At 41.7% G+C, this 19,693-nt stretch overlaps 1 pseudogene across 1 annotated transcript; it reads left to right on the top strand.

Annotated features, from left to right (window-relative positions):
* Positions 1-37: 37 nt before the first annotated feature.
* On the top strand, positions 38-11,066 carry LOC311599712 (arylacetamide deacetylase-like 4 family member 1; annotated as a pseudogene). Its single transcript has 3 exons — positions 38-105; positions 911-1,088; positions 10,064-11,066. The product of its transcript is annotated as an arylacetamide deacetylase-like 4 family member 1 (transcript).
* The last annotated feature ends 8,627 nt before the right edge of the window (positions 11,067-19,693 follow it).

Below are 19,693 nucleotides of genomic sequence, written 5' to 3'. Positions count from 1 at the left end.
GAAGAACCTCCCCTCCCTGAAGATGTGTAGGGAGTTAATGGTTTCTGAGAGAGATTTTGCGTTCCTCATTATGTTCCTGCCCATCACCTGCCCATGTTCCTGCAAGTAACAGCAATTAAACTCATGGGTTCACCAAACTGCAGTTGGGTGGAATTGCTTTTGTTTCCATTATTGGTGCCTACCTGCAATGTGAAGACATTTACTCATCTCTGCCCAGAAGAAAAGTTTATACAATGAAGGCCAGACACCCAGAAAGCAGAAAAGGTATTGTTTAAAGCTATGCAAACTGACATCAGTAAATTCTCTGCAGTTCCCTGCATTGTAGATTGAAAAATTAGGAAAGAGCACCAAGGAGCTGGGAACGGGAAGGGCTTTTTCCACTTCAGCCAGACTTTGGGGGAGACTATGTAACCCATATCAGGCCTCTTTCTGGGACCCCAAGGAGCTGAGGTGTAGTAAGAGCCCTCTCCTGGTATTCTTTTAAGCCCCCTCTCAAATCCTCCTTGGCCGTCCCCCTTCATATGATTTCCTGGTCCCTTAGTTCCTAGATGAACAGGTTCTTCTGGCTTCAACCAGTTGTTGAGTGGCTATATAAGTGGACAGAGCAGACTGTTGTGTCAGATGCAGTCTGGAAAAAGAGGGTGGAGGCAGCAATCCATAAAACTTACCTGACGGCACTCAGAGGAAGGATAGCAGGCTACCAAGAAGAGACTTGATACCCTATGAGCATATACAGGGGAGGAAGTCCCCCCCCAGTCACAGTCATAGGGGAGGGGAGTAGGGGGAAAATAGGAGGGAGGGAGGAATGGGAGGATACAAGGGATGGGATAACAATTGAGATGTAATATGAATAAATTAATAAAATATTTTTAAAACACTGCATCAGGTGTTCCTCACACAAATTTTCTAGGGAATTTCTCAGAACGCCAGGTCTGTGGGCCTCAGGATCGTGCCTGTTTGTCATTTTCCTGGGAGTCTCGAGGTGGGTTGTCATTCAGTACTTTCTTATTGTGGAGATCCCTTCTGCCCTTCGGCGTCCAGTCAAGTTCAGGTTTAGTCATTGTCTGGTATTGTCTGTGTTTGCTCTGGTGAGTCTGCTTTGTGGGAACTCTGGGTTAAAGGTGTTCTCTGTAGCACTCTGCTCCTCTTCCTTCCATTTCCTTTCCCAATATTTCTATATTTCTCCAGGATTGAATTGAATTTCATGTTTCTTCTATCCTCCCTTTCTCCATCTCCCCTTCTCTCCCTCCTTTCTCTCTCTCTCTCTGTCTCTCTCTCTCTCTCCCATCCTTTCTTCCCTTCATTTTTATTGCCCCCTCGTTCCTCCCCTTTTGTCTTTGTTCACCCACCTTATTATTTGAGATGGAGTCTCACATCATGGCCTAGCCTGACCTTGAATACACAATCCTCCAGCTCCCTCCTCCTGATGGTTGGAATGACATGCATGTGTCACCTTTATAGTCTACCATGCCTTTTTTTTGAGAACCAAGAAAATAATTTCAGACCAGTTGAAAGTAATACCCTAATACCAGTAAATACCCTAAGAGCTCCAACAACACCCTCAACAACAGCCTGTTTCTCCCTTTCTCCTACTTTCTTGTCTCTATGTGTGGGTTTTTTTTTTTTTACATTGACATTGACATTTACATTGAGATCCTAAGGCCAGGGACTAACTAGGTTGGCTGACCAAGATTGGTTTGGCCTCAGAAGGGAGACAGGGAATTTAAATTAACTACAGATGTTCTGATTCTCAGTGGAGACCCAGCAGTGGCCAGAGCGTTCACAGTGAATTCCTCAGAGGGCATTTGGGAAGGGGGAGAGAGAGAGAGGACTTTTTTTTTGTCCCTGCTGTCAGGTGTGCATTCTTTTTGTTTGTTTGTTTGTTTGTTTTTTGAGACAAGGTTTCTCTGTGTAGCCTTGGCTGTCCTGGACTGGCTTTGTAGACCAGGCTGGCCTCGAACTCACAGCGATCCACCTGCCTCTGCCTCCCGAGTGCTGGGATTATAGGCGTGCGCCACCATGCCCAGCTAGGTGTGCATTCTTATTCTGCTTTCATTGGCCATGATGGATGGGAAGTTAAGGAAACAGGGGCTTGAAGCGGCAGGTCACGTTGCATCCACGTTTAGGAAGAGAGAATACTGAATGCATGCTGCAAGGTTTTCTTTCCCTGCTTACACAGTTCAGGACCCTGGCTGGGTAATGGTACAACACACAGTGTGTTTAAAAAAAAATCTCAGAGGCTTATATTCTAGATTCTGACAAGTTGACAATTAGCACTATCACAGCATGGCACCAATCACTGAGAAGGCATGCTTGGGACCTGGGTACACAGTTAATATTCTCCCTTTCCCTAGTGCCAGTCCTTATCTCTTATTATGTCAACATTCTTATCTCTACCCTTTGGGAATAGTCTCAGCAGTCCCAGAGAACGAGACCAACCCAGCTGTGGAGTATAGAGCTATTCCTTTCTATTAATCATGCATTCTCAACACCAGGTGTTCACTTTGGAGGCCCTTTCTGCTTGAGGGTACCCGTTCTTCCAGCTGTGAGCATAAGAGACTCTTAGGATGGAAGTAACAAAGTGGCTAGGCCCGGGCTCTCTCTTCTCAAATGAAGTTTGGATTTTTAGAGGATGCTTTTGGTGGGTTGGGTCTTATCCTCAGGACACTTTCTTATTGTTTGTATACAGAGAAGGAAGTTTCTGTTCTTTTACTTTTTAAAATTTAACTTTTTAAAATGTAGATTCTGAGAATCAAATCTACAAGAGCATTGAGTGCTCAGCTGAGTGTGTTGGTGCACTTCTTTAATCCCAGCACTCGGGAGGCAGAGGCAGGAGGATCTCTGTGAGTTCAAGGCCATACTGGTCTACAAAGCTAGTCCAGGATAGCCAAGGCTATGCAGAGAAACCTTGTCTCGAAAAACCAGACCCTCCCCCCAAAAGGAGCATCATGTGCTCTTCCATCTCTCCAGCCCCAGGATATTTCTCCTTAATTGTGATAGTCTCTAACAATTACATATTCTTTCTAAATTGCATCTTTTAATATAATTAAAAATTATTTCCTTTTCCTATTAAAAGGAACATTTCCCATATTCTTCTGTCACTTTCTCTCTTTCTCTCTCTGTCATTGAGAATAGTGAGTAGTAGCAAGTAACCATTCTACAGCTCAAATGACATCCTGTTTTGAAAATTCCTCTTCCAAACAAATTAATCCTTTATTCTTATATTTAGTCTCACTCAAGTTCCCAGGATATGGACAGAAGGTAGCCAGATTATTTTTCTAGAATATTACGTGAATGACCCCCAGCTGAGTTCCCCAGTATAGTGTTTATTCTAAAACTTCATGACCTGGATCTCCACTATTTTCTTCCAAACTCTCACCAGAATGGCCCATTACGTTCATTTAACAATATACTAGGGCTGGAGAGATGATGGCTCAGTGGTTAAGAGCACACACTGACTGCTCTTCCAAAGATCCTGAGTTCAATTCCCAGCAACCACATGGTGGCTCACAACCATCTATAATGAGATCTGGTGTCCTCTTCTCACCTGCAGGTGTACATGCATGCAGAGCATTGTATACATAATAAGTAAATAAATAAATCTTAAAAAAAACCAATATAGTAGGGCTTTCCTCACTTTAAATTGCAAAGTTTTTCCACATTCTCCCATCAATCCTGTTCCAAAGTCCTCTTAACCTCCTGGTCAGGTTAATTACAGCAATGGCTCCACTTTTGTACACAAAATTTATGTTAGGTTTCTTTTATTTTTGATACAATAAAAATACATGCCTGGGCTGGAGAGATGGCTTAGTGCTTAAGAGTGTGCGTTGCTCTAATAGAGGAGCCATATTTGGATCTCAGCACTTCTATTAGGTGGCTTATAATTGCCTATAACTTCTCCTCCAAGAGGATCCAAGGCCTCTGGCTTCCATGGCCACCCGTGCTCAAGTACATATACCCATAGACAGACGTATACACATAATTAAAATATATCCTGGAAAAAAAAGGTGAAAGAAAGTTAAAGATGAAAGAGTGTATTTTAGCCCATGTCTGGAAGTGTGGTCTAACCAGGTGGAGAAGTCCTGGTGGAAAGAGAGTGAGCCAACTGGTTACATTCAACCCCACAGGAAGAGGATGTTGATGTTAAGCTAGCTTCCTAAATTTTTTATACAACAAAGGACTGTAGCCCATGGTGTAATTTTGGGGAGTCTTTCTATATCAGTACAGTTAATCCAGATAACCTCTCTCAGACTTACTTAGAGCTTGATTTCCAATGTGATTCTAGCTCCTGTCCAGTTGACAACTACCATAAACCATCACAGCGTCTTGTTTAAAAACCCTGGGTAGGGCAATTGGGTTGTGGCATGCCTTGGTTTCCCCTCTGAAACATGTGACAATACTTTACTTGAATAGATTAAACAGGCTAAGAGTTGAAATCACTCAGACCAGTACTGGCATGTTGCTGCTATTTAATAAGTATTACTTGTTATCATTTTTTTGTTGCCAGCCCACAATGCTGTTGTCCTTATGACAAAGACATATCCTAAGTGTGAAGTCCATGAAGGTCATGATCTAGTGACTGTGGTGCATTTAGCATGTATACTGTGACACCCTGCAGAGTTTCCTGAAATATAGTTACATGTTTATATTGGCAAATATATTGACTTGTTTATAGTGTGGGCATATTATAAAAACACCTGTGGTAAATATTCAGCTGTGTTTTGATTACTCACTATTGATCCTATCACACAAGTCAAACTTCTCCTTCACATTGAACACAAACAATGCTTAGGGAATCCTTCATAACCCAGAGAACTGGACCTTGTATCATGGTCATCTTGAATAATGCTTTGGTGGAAAGGTAAGTGTGTGTGTGTTCAGAAGACAGAAAATCCAGCCACCCATTCACTCTCAAGACCCTGATCCAGAGACACTTACCCAAGCTCCCCAGCAATGGACATAACCAACACACAAGAGTACCACCCCATAATTACTGAAACTGCCCATTGCTTAACAATGCCAATGGCAATGACATTTCAACATGAATTCAGAGGGTGCAGACACTTATATCACAGCAACATTATCATTTGAGAGGGAACTTTGGGATCAAATTTTGAAAACTCATCCCATATGTAGGCAGAGTAAACAGCTGTTTATATACCCATGGGTCTCCTGCACGCACAGGAGGCAGGTGAGAAATGGTGAGTATCCCTGAGCAACACTAAGTGGCTTCAGTGTCTACACACCCACCCTGCACCTTCTCACACCTCACTTTTTTTCATTTGCTCCAACAGGGGAATATACTAGAGAAGCCATGACTCTGCTCCATGCCCAGCTTTGTCTAGTTTGTTCATGACACAGGGGCCGTAAAGAAGGACCCCACCTTGGTGGTGACCAACATGCATTTTGGGGGCAATTCCTGTGAGACTACTCCAGCTCAAGATGACGTCCTTCAAACTCTGGTGAGGCATCATGTTTTACTATGGAGGGGCACCACATTTGGTAGCCTGGTTGAGTAGCTTCCATGTGAGATGGAAAAGGAAGGTCTCCATGACAGACGGAGTCTTGCACATATTTCCGTGAGTACCCCTCTGAGAGGGGTTAAGGGACTCTAACCAGCCCAAGCATGGCAAACATGGCTTTGGCAGGTCTTGCCATTCTTCCTCACTTTCTCTGCCTTGCTAAAAACCATTAGATTACACTCCTAAGGTCTATTCTCTTATTTGGCCACATTCTTCTTTTAAGGCTGACAACCAAGGTCTAGCTAGCCAAGTATTGAACTCCATCAATCAAAAGCCTCCTTTGGCTCACCTAATTAACAGAGTTTCCCCCTTTACCTTTTTTTCTTTTAAAAAGTTGTATTTATTTTTATGTATATGGACATTTGTCTGAATGTATATCTGTGTACCATTTGTATGCTCAGTGCCTGTAGAGTTACAGACAGTTTGAGTCACGGTGTGGGTGATGGGAATTGAACCTGGGTCTTCTGGAAGAGTAGCCATTGCTCTTAACCACTCTTCATTTTTTCCCTAGCATTCTGTCCACCATTTTGGCTTCTGCTTACTTTTTTTTTTTTTTAAAAGTGTGTTCCTTTTTTATGTTTCTTTTTTAAGGTATACATTTATGTTATTACACATGAGTAAAATAAACTACATACAGCAGGAAGAACCACGAGACAATCAGGAATTATATAAATGCTACATTCATAGTGGTTTAGCTATTTGTATTTGGCAAACTTGAAGTAAACATCTTTCCTATCTTGTTGGATCTAAATTTCTTATTGAAGATGAATATCTATCATATCTCATCTCTATTAACTTAAAATACCTATCTTGATCTAAAAACATCTTAACCCCTAACCAACTAAGCTTAATTGTATGACTAAACTATCTGCCCTTCAACCCCATTGGAGACTTGAGAAGGAATAAAACTTAATTACCTGAGTGAACTGGAAGTGTAGGGTAGCAGCTTTAAAAGCTGCCTTTTACCTATGGGCCATGTCTGTCTCCCTCTATCCAGAGGCAGTCATTAGTGCCCTGCCCCTGACAAATACCCCGTCCTCTCTTCCTTTTTCTCTTCACCTTCTCTCTCATCCTCTGTCTCCTTCCTTTGTCTCTTATTCCCTCCCCTTTGTCTATCTGAGGCAAATAAATCCTTTTTTTGTGCTGAGAACTTGCTCTTGGGGTTCCTGAGCTAATACTGATCTTTACAAGGGGTGGGGACAAGTGGAAGTTGGAGCTTCTATTAGGGAGGATAGATCGAGGAGTTGAGCTCACATCAGCCAATGGTGTTGTAATCTCCATGACAACATTTTCTATGATACCTCAAGGCCACATTGGAGCAGCAACATCCCCTGTAATTGTGCTAGTTCTGTATATGTTTCCACCCTTTCCGTTCAATTCAAAGGCACAAACTGTGTCAATTTGTCTCACGATGATTCCAAATTCATGTGTTTCCCTCAGCTTGGATGGACTACTATGATGAAAACCCAAATGTTCTTCCTTACTGCCACCTTCATCTCTGTACGCCTAAAGTGGGAGCCTTGTTCCAATTCTCACTGATCAGCCTGGTCTTCTTTCCCCACTCCCCTGGCTCCTCAGATCACATCTCCTACTTGGTCACCTGTTTCTCCTTACCTCATTGTGCTGCAGCCCACGAACTGCTCTACATAACAGGCATACTGAAATGCTGACTCATTGGTCTTCTTGTTGCTTTCTCAGGCCCCAAAAACATCTTGGAAGACAGAGGCAAAAGGTTTACCAGTTTGAGGTCATCCAGCCCCTGGACAAAAAGTCAAGCCAGCAAGCAAGTAAAACAAAACAACAACAAAACCAAAACCAAAACCAAACAAAAAAGATAAAATAAAATGTTTCTTAGTGGCAGACATATAAAAAGACAGAAATCTGGTACGTTGGTCCTCTTCACAGTGATGCTGAGTCAGTGATTTTGATTAGCCTGGGTAGCCTGGGTAAGGATTCCTAGACCTTCTTTGTGCTAGCAACTGTGGATAAACAGGGGATATATTTAGCATGTTATATTTTCAAAAACCAAGACAGCATGTGGTACCCACTAGCTTTAACAGGATTCTATCCTAGGGCTTTTAAGATGTACTATTCCATTGACTAATATGTATCACCTAGCCTTCATTTATCTCTTAGTTGATATAAATATGTGAATTTATTAACACTCCAGGCCTGTCATGTCATACACATCTTTTTTTTTTGTCCATTTTAGATCCACAAATGTTCCAGGCCCTCAGTTGGCCATATTGGAAAGTCCAATGATGTAGGAAATTAGCCTTAAGATTCACTGGAGCCTGATATTGAAGAGACTGGATGTGATGTGTGTCTCTGCCCTGGAAGAGCAGGCAGTGGTCACTTCAGAGGACTTGAGACATGCCCAACACACCAGCTTCTGTCCCTCCTTGGGGTTACAGTTGGATGTCATTCTTGTCAAGGCTACTTTTGACTGTGTCTTCTCTTGCATATAGTTACTGTGGCCTGGGCAGCTTCTTGGTCCACAAGACAGACTCAGTGGTGCTGTTGGTGGGCTAAATGGCCTGAGAAATTTGTGACTTATAAATACCAGAGTATATATGGAGGTGGACTGGGTTACTTTAGCTCACATAACGGAGCCCTGATTTCTGGGTTTCTGCTGGGTTGTAGATCTAGGAGGTTAGAAATACCCAGGCCTTGATAACAGCTTATTCACAGTTCTGAGCAGGGAGTGTCCAACATCTTGGTCCTTTAGAGCTTCAGTTGCTTTTGTTTCTCCAGTGTTGGCCACTGCTGCCTCTGTCACTCTTACTGGCTGTCTGAGTTGGGTTCAACTGCTATTGTCAGCACTGCTTCTCTGCTTTCCCTCACTGCTATTCCAGAGGCTTCACCTCTCCTCCTGTCATGACCACTGGACAGTCCCTGTAACCCTGCTACCATGGGGCTTCTGGCTTTTTCCATGGCCCAGTCATCACCATGGTCCGAACAGCAGTGGCCCTGTAGCTCTACCACCATCATGGCTCAGCTCTACTGTGGTTCTGTAGCCTCTGCTGTCACTGTCACCAATACTTCTTTCTGGTAACCTGCTCGGCCTGCTTTCCAAACACGGGCAGGAAACAACCTTTAGTGAGAGGCTGTTTATTGAGTCTAATGTTGCAAATCCAGGGGGCAGCCAACACAGGAAGATGCCTCCTAGCAGGATCACAAAATGAACACAAGAGCTCGCTAATCTAATCAGAAAGAATGTGTCCCAGTGCCAGGAGACCTTCGTATAGAACTGTGCTTATGAGAGGTGTTCTATTGTCCATTCTGTTCCGGGCTAGAGTCCCTATGCTAGGTATATCACCAGTACAATATTTTTTCTCTGACCTCATATTGCAAGGACAGTCTATTTCAAGTTTTTTTGGAAACACTTTTCTCTAGGGCTATAACTTAATTTTTTTTCATAGAGAGAAAATAGAAAGAGAATTTATTTTAATGGAATCATAAGTAAAAAGAGCACAAAATGAAAACCCGACAAAGAAACAAGACAATCACAGGGAAATAATAAGATTTTTTAAATAAAAAATGCTAAATAAAAGAGACCTATCTTGAATGTATATAATCGTAGGACCTCTATTAATAATTGGAAATGCAATATTTTACTTATTTTAATTAATTAATTAATTACATTTACACCATGACCGCAGCTCCCCCTCTCTCCTCTCCTTCCAGTCCCTCCCTTTCACCTCCCTTCCTTGCCATCCACCCCTTCTCCTTTTCTCCTCAGAAAAAGGGAGAGGCCTCCCAAGGATGCCAACCTCCTTTGGCATATCAAGTTGCAGCAGGACTAGGAACATCACCTGTGGTGTAGGGCTGTAACTTTAAAAGCTGGAGTTGTGCTTTAGTTTCAAGTGGTTGCAATTACGGTGTTGCTTCTTCAGTGTCAGTGTGTTGTTCAAAACAACCAGGGTTGGTATGACTCTACCTGACTGTTTGACTAACAGTCACTTTCTCAAAGCATCCCCACAGAGAAGCCTAAGAGCTCTCCATTAAGGAGTCCAATTATCTGATCTTCGAACGCTTTTGCTTAACCACACACACACACACAAATAAACATTAGGAAGAATGCCTTATTAGTAAGGCTAGTATCAATTTAAAGTGTGTTCAGTGGTGGCTTTCACAATGCTCATCATGTTCCTAGTACATCTGGGAGAGGTGAGTCTGGAGAGGTTGGAACCAGGAGGGCCCCAGTAGCCGTTTCTGGATCTTTATTGGTTGTTCAGTTTTCTAAGACAAGATCTTTGAACTTGGGGATTCTATGCAGGGTGTGTTTATTTATGGAAAGCTTAGTGTGGATGGGATGGAGACCCATGGTCTCCATGGTCCACAAGGTTCCTCAAATCCATGTATGGAAAGTGAGGGCTTCCACGTTTACTTGTTAGGATCACTCCAAGGACTGAATCAAGTTCAGTCCTTTCTGAGAGTAGAGGACGATGACTGAAACAGCCTCCAGTGATCCAGTTTTAAAGAGGCATGTTGTGTTTTCTCTTTCCTCCTTAGGTCTGTAAGCTTCTCAACTACCATAACCTGTCCTTTTCAAGGACTGTGTGAATACTACTATCCACTTCCTGAAGAACCTAGAAAGCTTTAGGGCAGACCCTTCCCGGGTGGTGCCGTGTGGAGACAGAATTGAAGGGTGCTGTAGCCGTTTTCACCCAGGTCTTAACCAGCATCCTGAACCTTCCCCATAAACCAGGCTCAAGTCCTGTTTACCTACTGTACATTTTATCAATTTTCAGTTACCATCTCAGCAGCAGAGCAAAAATGTGTATTGCTCACCTGAGACACACTATATTTGTTTGTAAATTCCTAGTCATTGACCTCTCTTGGAAAGATGCCACGTTGACAGGTGCTGTTATTACCTCAGGACGAGTGAAAGAAGAACAGGAAATGCCTCAGCTCTGACAACATCCACAGAAGCTTCTGGAGGCAAGACTCACAAGCTGAGTTTCTCAGACCTTTCAATGAGACTGCCTATCTAGACATGTTTGGAGCACAGGAATTACACCTCTCCTAACAGATGACAAGATCATTGTTCAGCTTCCTAAGACACTCCTGGTGAGTTGTGGGTATGACATCCTCCAGGATGACGCTTTGCTCTATAAGAAGCGCTTGGAAGACCCGGGGATCCCTGTGAGCTGGTACCATGTAGAAGACGGCTTTAATGGATGCATCCTTTTGTTTCATAAGAACTATTTATCTTTTCTCTGCTCAATGAGAGTTGCAAATGCTATTGTCAGTTACATAAAGGACACTTGATAGTAAACTTTGTCTTTCAGTGAAGTGGGACAAGGAAGATCTATGCTTCAGTTGGGGTATTTGCTTAGGTATGTGGTTTAGGAAAAGGACATGCTGAACCCACCCATGATTCAGGAAGGAATTAGGATGTGGAAACAAAGGGCTCTGGCTTCCTGTTCAAGAACATCCAACGTGTGCCCCCTCCCCACCCTAGTAACACCAATACCATGTGTTGTATGCAGTCACACACTCTACTTTCATTATGTAAAATTTATATTGCAATCATCAAAATGCTCTTGAAATTTTTAAAGGGTTGCCCAGGTCTGTACTGAATAAACGTGGCACAATCAAATCACTGAGACTGAAGGCAACTTCATAGACATGAGCCTCTATAAAAAAAAAAAACTTACATCTTTCCAACAGATGGTGCTACAATGTGATCATTCCCATTCAAAAACTTTAGAACAGAGACAGAATATATTGGACCAAAGTAAAGCTGAACATTTTAAGGGTTAGCACCAAATCCTACCATTTTTAGTCTGTTGTCTATATGTGAGCCTCAGTTGCTTGGCAGTTCTGCTTCCAAGTATTGACATTTCTAACACATTTGGCCTATCTTTTGAGAAGGCTACCCCTAGCTGCATCTCTCTGTGGCGGATGTCTAAAATGTCTTTCATTGCCAATATTCTGGGATGTCCATTACAACTTAGACTTTAATATGAAAGTCTGTTCAAAGGCTCTTCCACACACTGTCTGGTCCTATAAGTTTTTCTACAGACAACTGATGCAAGTTTCCATTGTCATAAAAATACTGCAACTAGAAACAAAGTGAACAGTTCAAAGAATCAACAAAATCAGGAGTTGTTTCTTTGAGAAAATCAACAAGATAGACAAACCCTTAGCCAGACTAACTAAAAGGCAGAGAGACACTATCCAAATCCACAAAATCAGAAATGAAAATGGAGGCATAACGACAGACATTAATGAAATACAAAGAATCCTACTTCAAAAGACTATATGCCACAAAATTTGAAAATCTGAAGGAGATGGACAATTTTCTTGATGGATTACAATTGCCAAAGTTGAATTAAAATCAGATAAACAAATTAAATAGCCCTGTTTCTCCTACAGAAATAGAAGCAGTCCTCAATAGCCTCTCAACCCCCACCCCCCAAAAAAGCCCAGGGCCAGATGGTTTCAGGGCAGAATTCTACCAGTCCTCCAAAGAAGAGCTAATACTGATAATCTTCAAGCTACTCCACAAAATAGAAATGGACAGAACATTACCAAACTCATTCTATGAGGCCACAGTCACCTTGATACCTAAACCTTACAAAGGTCCTACAAAAAAAGAGAGAATTTCAGACCAATTTCTCTTTTGAATATTAATGCAAAAATACTCAATAAAGTACTCTCAAACTGAATCCAAGAACACATCAAAGATATCATTAACATGACCAAGAAGGCTTCATCCCAGCCATGCAAGGCTGGTTCAATATATGGAGATCCATCAATGTAAACCACCATATAAACAAACTGAAAAAAAAAACACATGATCATCTCCTTAGATGCCGAAAAATCATTTGACAGAGTCCAACACCCATTCACGTTTAACATCTTGGAGAGATCAGCGATTCAAGGCACATACCTAAACATAACAAAGGCTATATACAGCAAGCCAATAGCCAACATCAAATTAAATGGAGAGAAACTCAAGGAAATTCCACTAAAATCAGAGATTAGACAAGGCTGCCCACGTTTTCCATATCTCTTCAATATAGTACTTGAGGTTCTAGCTAGAGCAGTAAGGCCAAAGGCGATCAAGGGGATCCACATCAGAAAGGGGGAAGTCATGTTATCCCTATTTGCAGATGATATGATAGTGTACGTAAGTGACCCTAAAATTTCCACCAGAGAACTCCTACAGCTGATAAACACCTTCAGCAAAATGGCTGGGTACAAAATCAACTCATAAAAGTCAGTAGACCTCCTGTATACAAATGACAGTCTCACTGAGAAAGAAATTAGGGAAACTACTCCCTTCATGATAGCCATAATTGATATAAAACATCTAAGTGTAACTCTAACCAAGCAAGTGAAAGACTTATATGAAAAAACTTCAAGTCTCTGAAGAAGGAAATTGAAGAAGATATCAAAAAATAGAAAGATCTCCCATGTTCACTGATTGGGAGAATTAACATAGTAAAAATGGCCATCTTACCAAAAGCAATCTACATATTCAATGCAATCCCTATAAAAACACCTACACAATTTTTAAAAGGCCTTGAAAGATCAATTATCAACTTAATATGTAAAAACAAAAAAAAAAAAACCCAGAATAACTCAAACGATAAAAGACCCTCCAAAAGAATCTCCATCTGTCATCTAAAGCTGCACTATAGAACAACAGTAATTAAAACAGCCTGGTACTGGGATAGCAATAGGCTGATTGTTCAATGGAGTTGAATCAAAGACCCAGAAATAACTCCACACACCTTTGGACACTTGTTTTTTTTTTTTTTAACCAAGAAGCCAAATATATACAATGGAAAAATGACTGAATCATCAACAAATGGTGCTAGTCTAACTGGATGTCTTCATGTAGAAAAATGCAATTAGATTTATACTTATCACCATGCACAAAACTCAAGTCCAAGTGGATTAAACACATCAACATAAAACCAGAGACACTAAATATGTTAGAAGAAAAAGTGGGGGAAGAGCCTGGAACACATTTGCATAGGAGACAACTTTCTGAACAGAACACCAACAGCCCAGACTCTAAGGTCAACAATTAATAAATGGGACCTCATGAAGCTGAGAAGCTTCTGTAAGGCAGAAGGCACTGTCAACAGAACAAAGCAACATCCTACAGATCTGGAAAAAATCTTCACCAACCCTACATCTAACAAAGGGCTAATATCCAAAATATATAAAGAACTCATGAAATTAAACATCACCATACCAAATAATCCAATTCAGAAATGAGGTTCAGAGCTTAACAGAGAATTCTCAACAGAGCAATATCGAATGGGCGAGAAATACTTAAAGAAATGCTCAAAGTCCTTCATTATCAGAGAAATAGAAATAAAAAGGACTCCGAGATTCCATCTTATACCCATCAGAATGGCTAAGATAAAAAAAAAAAAACTCATGTGACAGCACATGCTGGCGAAGATGTGGAGGAAGTGGAACACTACTTCATTGCTGGTGGAAGTGCAAATTTGTACAACCACTTTGAAAATCAACCTGGTGCTTTCTCATAAAACTGGGAATAGGTCCACCCCAAGACCCAGCTATACCACTCCCTAGAATATACCCAAAAGATGCTCCACCACACAACAAGGACATTTGCCCAGCTACATTCATAGCATCTTTATTCCTAATAACCAGAATTTGGAAACAACCTAGATGTCCATCAACCTAAGAATGGACAAAGAAACCGTGGTACATTTACGCAATGGAATACTATTCATCCATTAAAAGCAAGGAAACCTTGAAAGTGGCAGGCAGATGGATTTAAGTAGAAAATATCATCCTGAGCAAGGTAACCCAGACCCAGAAAGGCACACATGATACATACTCACTTATAAGTGGACATTAGCCCAACATAGATGTCCTTGGAGAGACTCTACTCAGCATGGGATGGGACACATGCTGGTATTCACAGATAAACTTGGGCAAAGGACAAATAGGGGAATGGAAGGACCTCAAGGGGTCAGGAGCTCCACAGGGAGATCATCAAGGTGGCAGATCTGGTCCCGGGGGGGGGGGCCTTCGCAAAATAATGCACCAACCAAGGACAATGCATGCAGAGAACCTAGACCCCCCCTGTTCAGATGTAGTTGATGGACAGTTCATTCTCCATAGCTGGTGGGAGAGAGAGTGGGGACTGCCTCTGACATGAACTCTGGTGCCTTAGATTTCATCATTTCCCCTTGGCATGGGGGCTTTGAGGGCAGACAGAGAAAGGGGATGCAGGCTATCCTGATGGGACCTGACAGAGTGAGGTCAGATGGTGCTAGAGGAGTGCCCCCTTTCAGAGGTCTAGGGGAACAGAATAAGGCAGAAAAGGGAGGGAAGGTTGGGAACGGGAAGATATGAGTGACGGGATAACAATTGGGATGTAGTGTGAATAAGTTATAATAAAAAAGAATTACATAACAAAAACAGAAACCAAACTAAAATAAGCAAGTCATTGTTTTCAAATTCCGTCTCACGCAGAACTTCTAGGACTCTGTCAGAATGTAGCCAGGATCTTCGCATAATTCTAATGTAAATGGACTCTGGTCTAGTTCTCAATAGATCCTTGTTCTTATGGACACATTATCTACTATCCACTTTTCTATTTGTATTTGGGGTGATCTGATTGAGAAATATCAGCCATAGTCTTGACTGTCTGAGCAGTTATTCCTCAACTAGTGGCACTGTTTAGGGAGTTTGGAAGGAGGTGGTGCAGCCTTGCAGGGAGGAAGTACATCACTTTGGGGGCTGGGATTTGAGAATTCATATCCCTTTCCTACTTGTATTTCACTCTGTCTGCTTCATGCTTGCAGTTGAAGATGTGACTTCTCAGCTTCCTGTCCTAGCTACCTCTGACATGTGTCCTCTACCAAGATGCAGTCTCCCAGCAGAATAATTTTGATCCCAAACAACTCTTCCGTCTATAAGTTTTTTTTTGATCATGACATTTTAATCACAGCAATAGAAAGTAAGTATACAGCATCTACATGTCAACTTTCAGCAGAATTAAACTATCCGCTAAGTTATGCTTGCAGTATTCTGTAGTTTCTCTATCCCGTACCAACAGACTCTTTCAAGTTATCCTACACACCAATTTCAAAGTTCCTATAGCCCTTTCTCACGTTCCATCACAGAAAGGAGCCTCCTTCTTTGGTACAAGCTTTCCCTAGTATTTCCTTTTATGTTACCTTGAAAGAACATCTGACAGAGTAGAGTGAGGAGAGAAAGACTTGTTTTGACTCATGGTCTCAGTGGGATTCCAGCTCATCATGGAGGGGAAAGCATGCTGGAGTTCATGATGGTGAAAGTGTCTGACAGGTGCTTCTAACATCCTAAGCATAAGGAAACAGAGAACACGGTCCTGTACCAAAGGCTGACAAAGGCCCATTTTTACCTCTCTATGCCTATAGTTTAGATCACAAATCCTGAACACTACACAGGCCTACCAGTCAGTCTGTGAATGAGTTTTAGGAGGGCGTTCCTCATCCATACCATAGTAATTGGCCAGCTATCAGTAGAGTTAAGAAGGACTCTTAGAACATAGAGATTAGAACACTTCTGCTCTTACAGAGGACTTGAGTTTGGTTCTCAGCACTAACAGTAGTTAGCTCGCAACCCTCTGTAACCCCAAATCCAGGGCATCTGAGACCCTCTTCTGATTTCCGTAGATATCCACAGACATGTGACATACACTCACACCCACATTCACATTCATTCACAAACTCATAAAAATTCTTAAGGTTACAGGACTTACAAAGGTAAATACTGTCAAAATATACATGGAGGAGGGAGAGCAATCAGAGAATACAACCTTGAGGCAGGCTCTGCCATACTGGGCGCTTGTTTGAGGTGGTGCATCTGAGGCCCCTCTGATTAGCCAAGGAGTTTGTGGGGTACACTTGTCAAAGCTGGTCCATACCCTGCTCTCTACAATGGGGCATGAGCTTTAGAGCCAGCATCTTACATATGGTGTACTCCAATTTTCACAATTCACTCCTTTGACTCAAGGGGATGGGATCATCTATGAGTTCCTGTTCCAGATATACACCATGAGTAGCAAGCACAAGAACCCTTCTCTGTTGAAGGTGCAGCCTCACAGGTATTTCTAAAATTGGTTCTTTGGTGTACCCTTCCATTCCTTTGTCTGGTGCAGCCACTTCTTGGTAATGGACAGTAGTAAGACTTATTGCCATGGAAAAACTCTACAGCTAGCCCTACTCTCTGAGAAATAGAAACTTCCCTTTTAAATTTTAGTTAAAATATAATTACAGCATTTCTTCCCTTCCTTCCCTTTCTTTCCTCCAATCCTTCCTATATCCTTCCCTTCAGCTTCTTTCATGTCTTCCTTCTAATATACCTCAACTTTTTGGCCTCTTTTACTATAAGTATCATTGTTACATTTTATATATGCATATCTGCTGAATCAGTTTAGTGTTGCTTGTGTGTTCATGATCTCAGGACTGACCACTGATATTGTACAAATAATCAGGACCTCATTCCTGGGGAAGACTAATTATGCCTCTCTCAGCAGGCCTTCCTTGTCTCAAATGGGCTCTTTGGTGTAACCTTCCATTCTTTCATCTAGTTATCAGTTCTGTAGGCTGTTTTTCTAGGTATGGAGCCCTGTAAAATTCCTTCCTCTATCTTAGACCATTTCTTTATACTGTCATTGTACATGTGTTGATAATGAAAAGATTTGTGTTATTTGTAACTATATGTGCACATGCGTGTCTGTGTATAGATCTGTTCCTGTGAAGGCAGGTGCCTGTGAAGCTCAGAAGAGGGGACAGCATTCCTTAGAGATGAGGTTACAGGCATCTGTGAGCCACCTGGCATGGGTTCTGAGAACTGAACTCAGGTTCTCTGTAAGAGCAATATTTGTTTTAAGCCACTATCCTATCTTTCCAGCTCCAAGAAATAAAAATGCTCTACCAGTAGTGGTGCTTCATAAAAGGCCCTGATACTGAAGTAGACTTGAATGTATGTGTTCTTGGTATTTACAGGAGAATCCAGGACAGATCAAGGAAATTTATAGCTAAAATCCGCATCTGTTGTATTGAAGACAGGCTTCTGTGTCCCCATCATATATCCATCTTATGGAGCTTCTGCCTGTTACCCTCTGGTTTTGTGAAGAATGATGCCACCTTGTGACTTTGTCTTTTGTGATGTCAGACCATCAGTAGAGTAGCTCAGCCTGTGCTGGTTTCCATTTGATTTCTCTGGCTGCTGGAACATTGTCACAAACATACTAGCACAAGCTTACCTAGCAGAAGAGACATGTTGGCTATGAATTAATGTGCCCTTCCCAGGGCTAAGCTCATCCATCGCACTCTGGGGATGCAGTTCCCTGGTATTTCCCCCAAAGTGGGAAACTGTGTTGCATAATCCTGGTAGTATAGAAGCTCATTCCCACTCTCTCCTCAATAAAACCCAAAGAAACACACTGGCTTAAATGATTTCCCTTGCAGTCAAGAGTCCAGGATGGATGCAGATGGCTGAATTCCTTCTGAAGATTTTGGGGGAAAATGTGGTCTCTTGTGCATCAGTCCCTTTTCATAGATAAAATGAACAGGAAAGAAAGCCTGCCACAGCTACCATTTAACCTCATTTATCCTTGGTGGTTTATAGCAGTTCTCTGTTTTTCAGGAGATATGTGCTGTGAAGGAACTGTGACTGTAGAGTTAGTACATGCCAGGGTTGACTGAAGAAACACTGCCTTGTGACAGAACCCATACAGACCAAGAAGATGGGGGCAGCCAATTGACTCATGATCATATATGGTTGTAATACACCCTAGGTGTTGTGATACACCCAACACTTTAGCGATGTTGTGCTAGACAGTGGTTCTTGGAGATGGCCTTCTGGTCTGGAAATTGTGGACAGGGATCAGCACATGCTACTAAGTATAGCAGATGTGGGAAAGATAGTTTGGTGGTCCCATGTGAGAAGTAGGCAATTGGATTGAGTTCTGTTGGTCCAGTTCTGAGTAAAGTCTAGTAGTAGTCATAAAGTTCACAGTGATTACTTCAGAGGACAGCTGAGGAGGAGGCACACAGGGAAAAAGTATCAAGTGTTCAGCCAGGATGTCTGATAAACATTGCTGCTGTGCTCTCCCTTGCTCAAGAGCCCCTCAGTTAACTTGTCTATGTTTCAGAGTCCTCACCTGATATAAAGTAATGCTATGTGAATCACCAGGTTGCTGAAAGCATCAGATAGTACTTGATACAGCTTTATAGGTTTTGATAAGTGACACAAACATACTTTGCTCCCATGAAGATTTTTCCACCACGAACAATGGGCCACTTTAGGGAAACAAACAAGATTAAGGGTCATGGGCTAATTTAATCTCCTGCTACTACAAATGAGGGCCTTGGCTCTCCAAAGGCACAGAACCACGTGGATCTTTGCAACCTTACTGTTTCACTTTAAAGTAATCCTTAAGCTAAGCACCTGCTGATGCTGGCTTGCTACATGTGCTCACAGAAGATGTAGAGGTGAGTGTTGATTCTCTACCAGTGTGTTCTGTGTGGGAGGCCCTGCCTGATCTGTATAGCCCATAGTCCCCAGGCACCCTGACTACGATGATGGTAATCATGAAGAAACCCAAGTGGTTAATGTTCACATGGCTCTAAACAGAGAAGGGAGAGAGAAGAAGTCTGCAGAGGAGAGACTATTAGCTTGTACTTCTTCTATAGGCCCCAGAGGAGAAGCTTAGCCTATCTGTGTGACCTCAACAGTAACAATACTTCCTTATTTTTTGAAAGTTTCACACATGACATTGCGTTGCTCAAAAAAATTTTAATTTAAATGCATTTAAAATTTAAATGCTTCCACCAGATAATTTAGTTTTACAATTAAGCTTAGTTGTTTAGGGGTTAAGATGTTGTTGAGTGTAGAGGTGTTATAAGTTGATATTGATGAGATATAGATATTGATTTACATTCAGAATTTTAGACTCACTAGGTTAGGAAAAATGTTTCCTTCAAGGTTTCCAAATACAAATAGCCAAAACACTAAGACTGTAACATTTATGTAATTCCTGATCATTTTGTGGTTCTTCTTGCTGTAGGTAGTTTATTGCACATGTGTGTAATAATATAAATGTATATGTAAAAATATTTAATAAAAATTATAAAGTAAATTAAAAAAATTTAAATGCTTCCTAAATGCCTTTT

Source organism: Acomys minous (genome assembly GCF_964271855.1).
Source record: "Acomys minous genome assembly, chromosome: 6".
NCBI lineage: Eukaryota > Metazoa > Chordata > Mammalia > Rodentia > Muridae > Acomys > Acomys minous.
The sequence above is the reverse complement of the archived record's forward strand: the minus strand, read 5'-3'. Positions and strand labels throughout refer to the sequence as shown.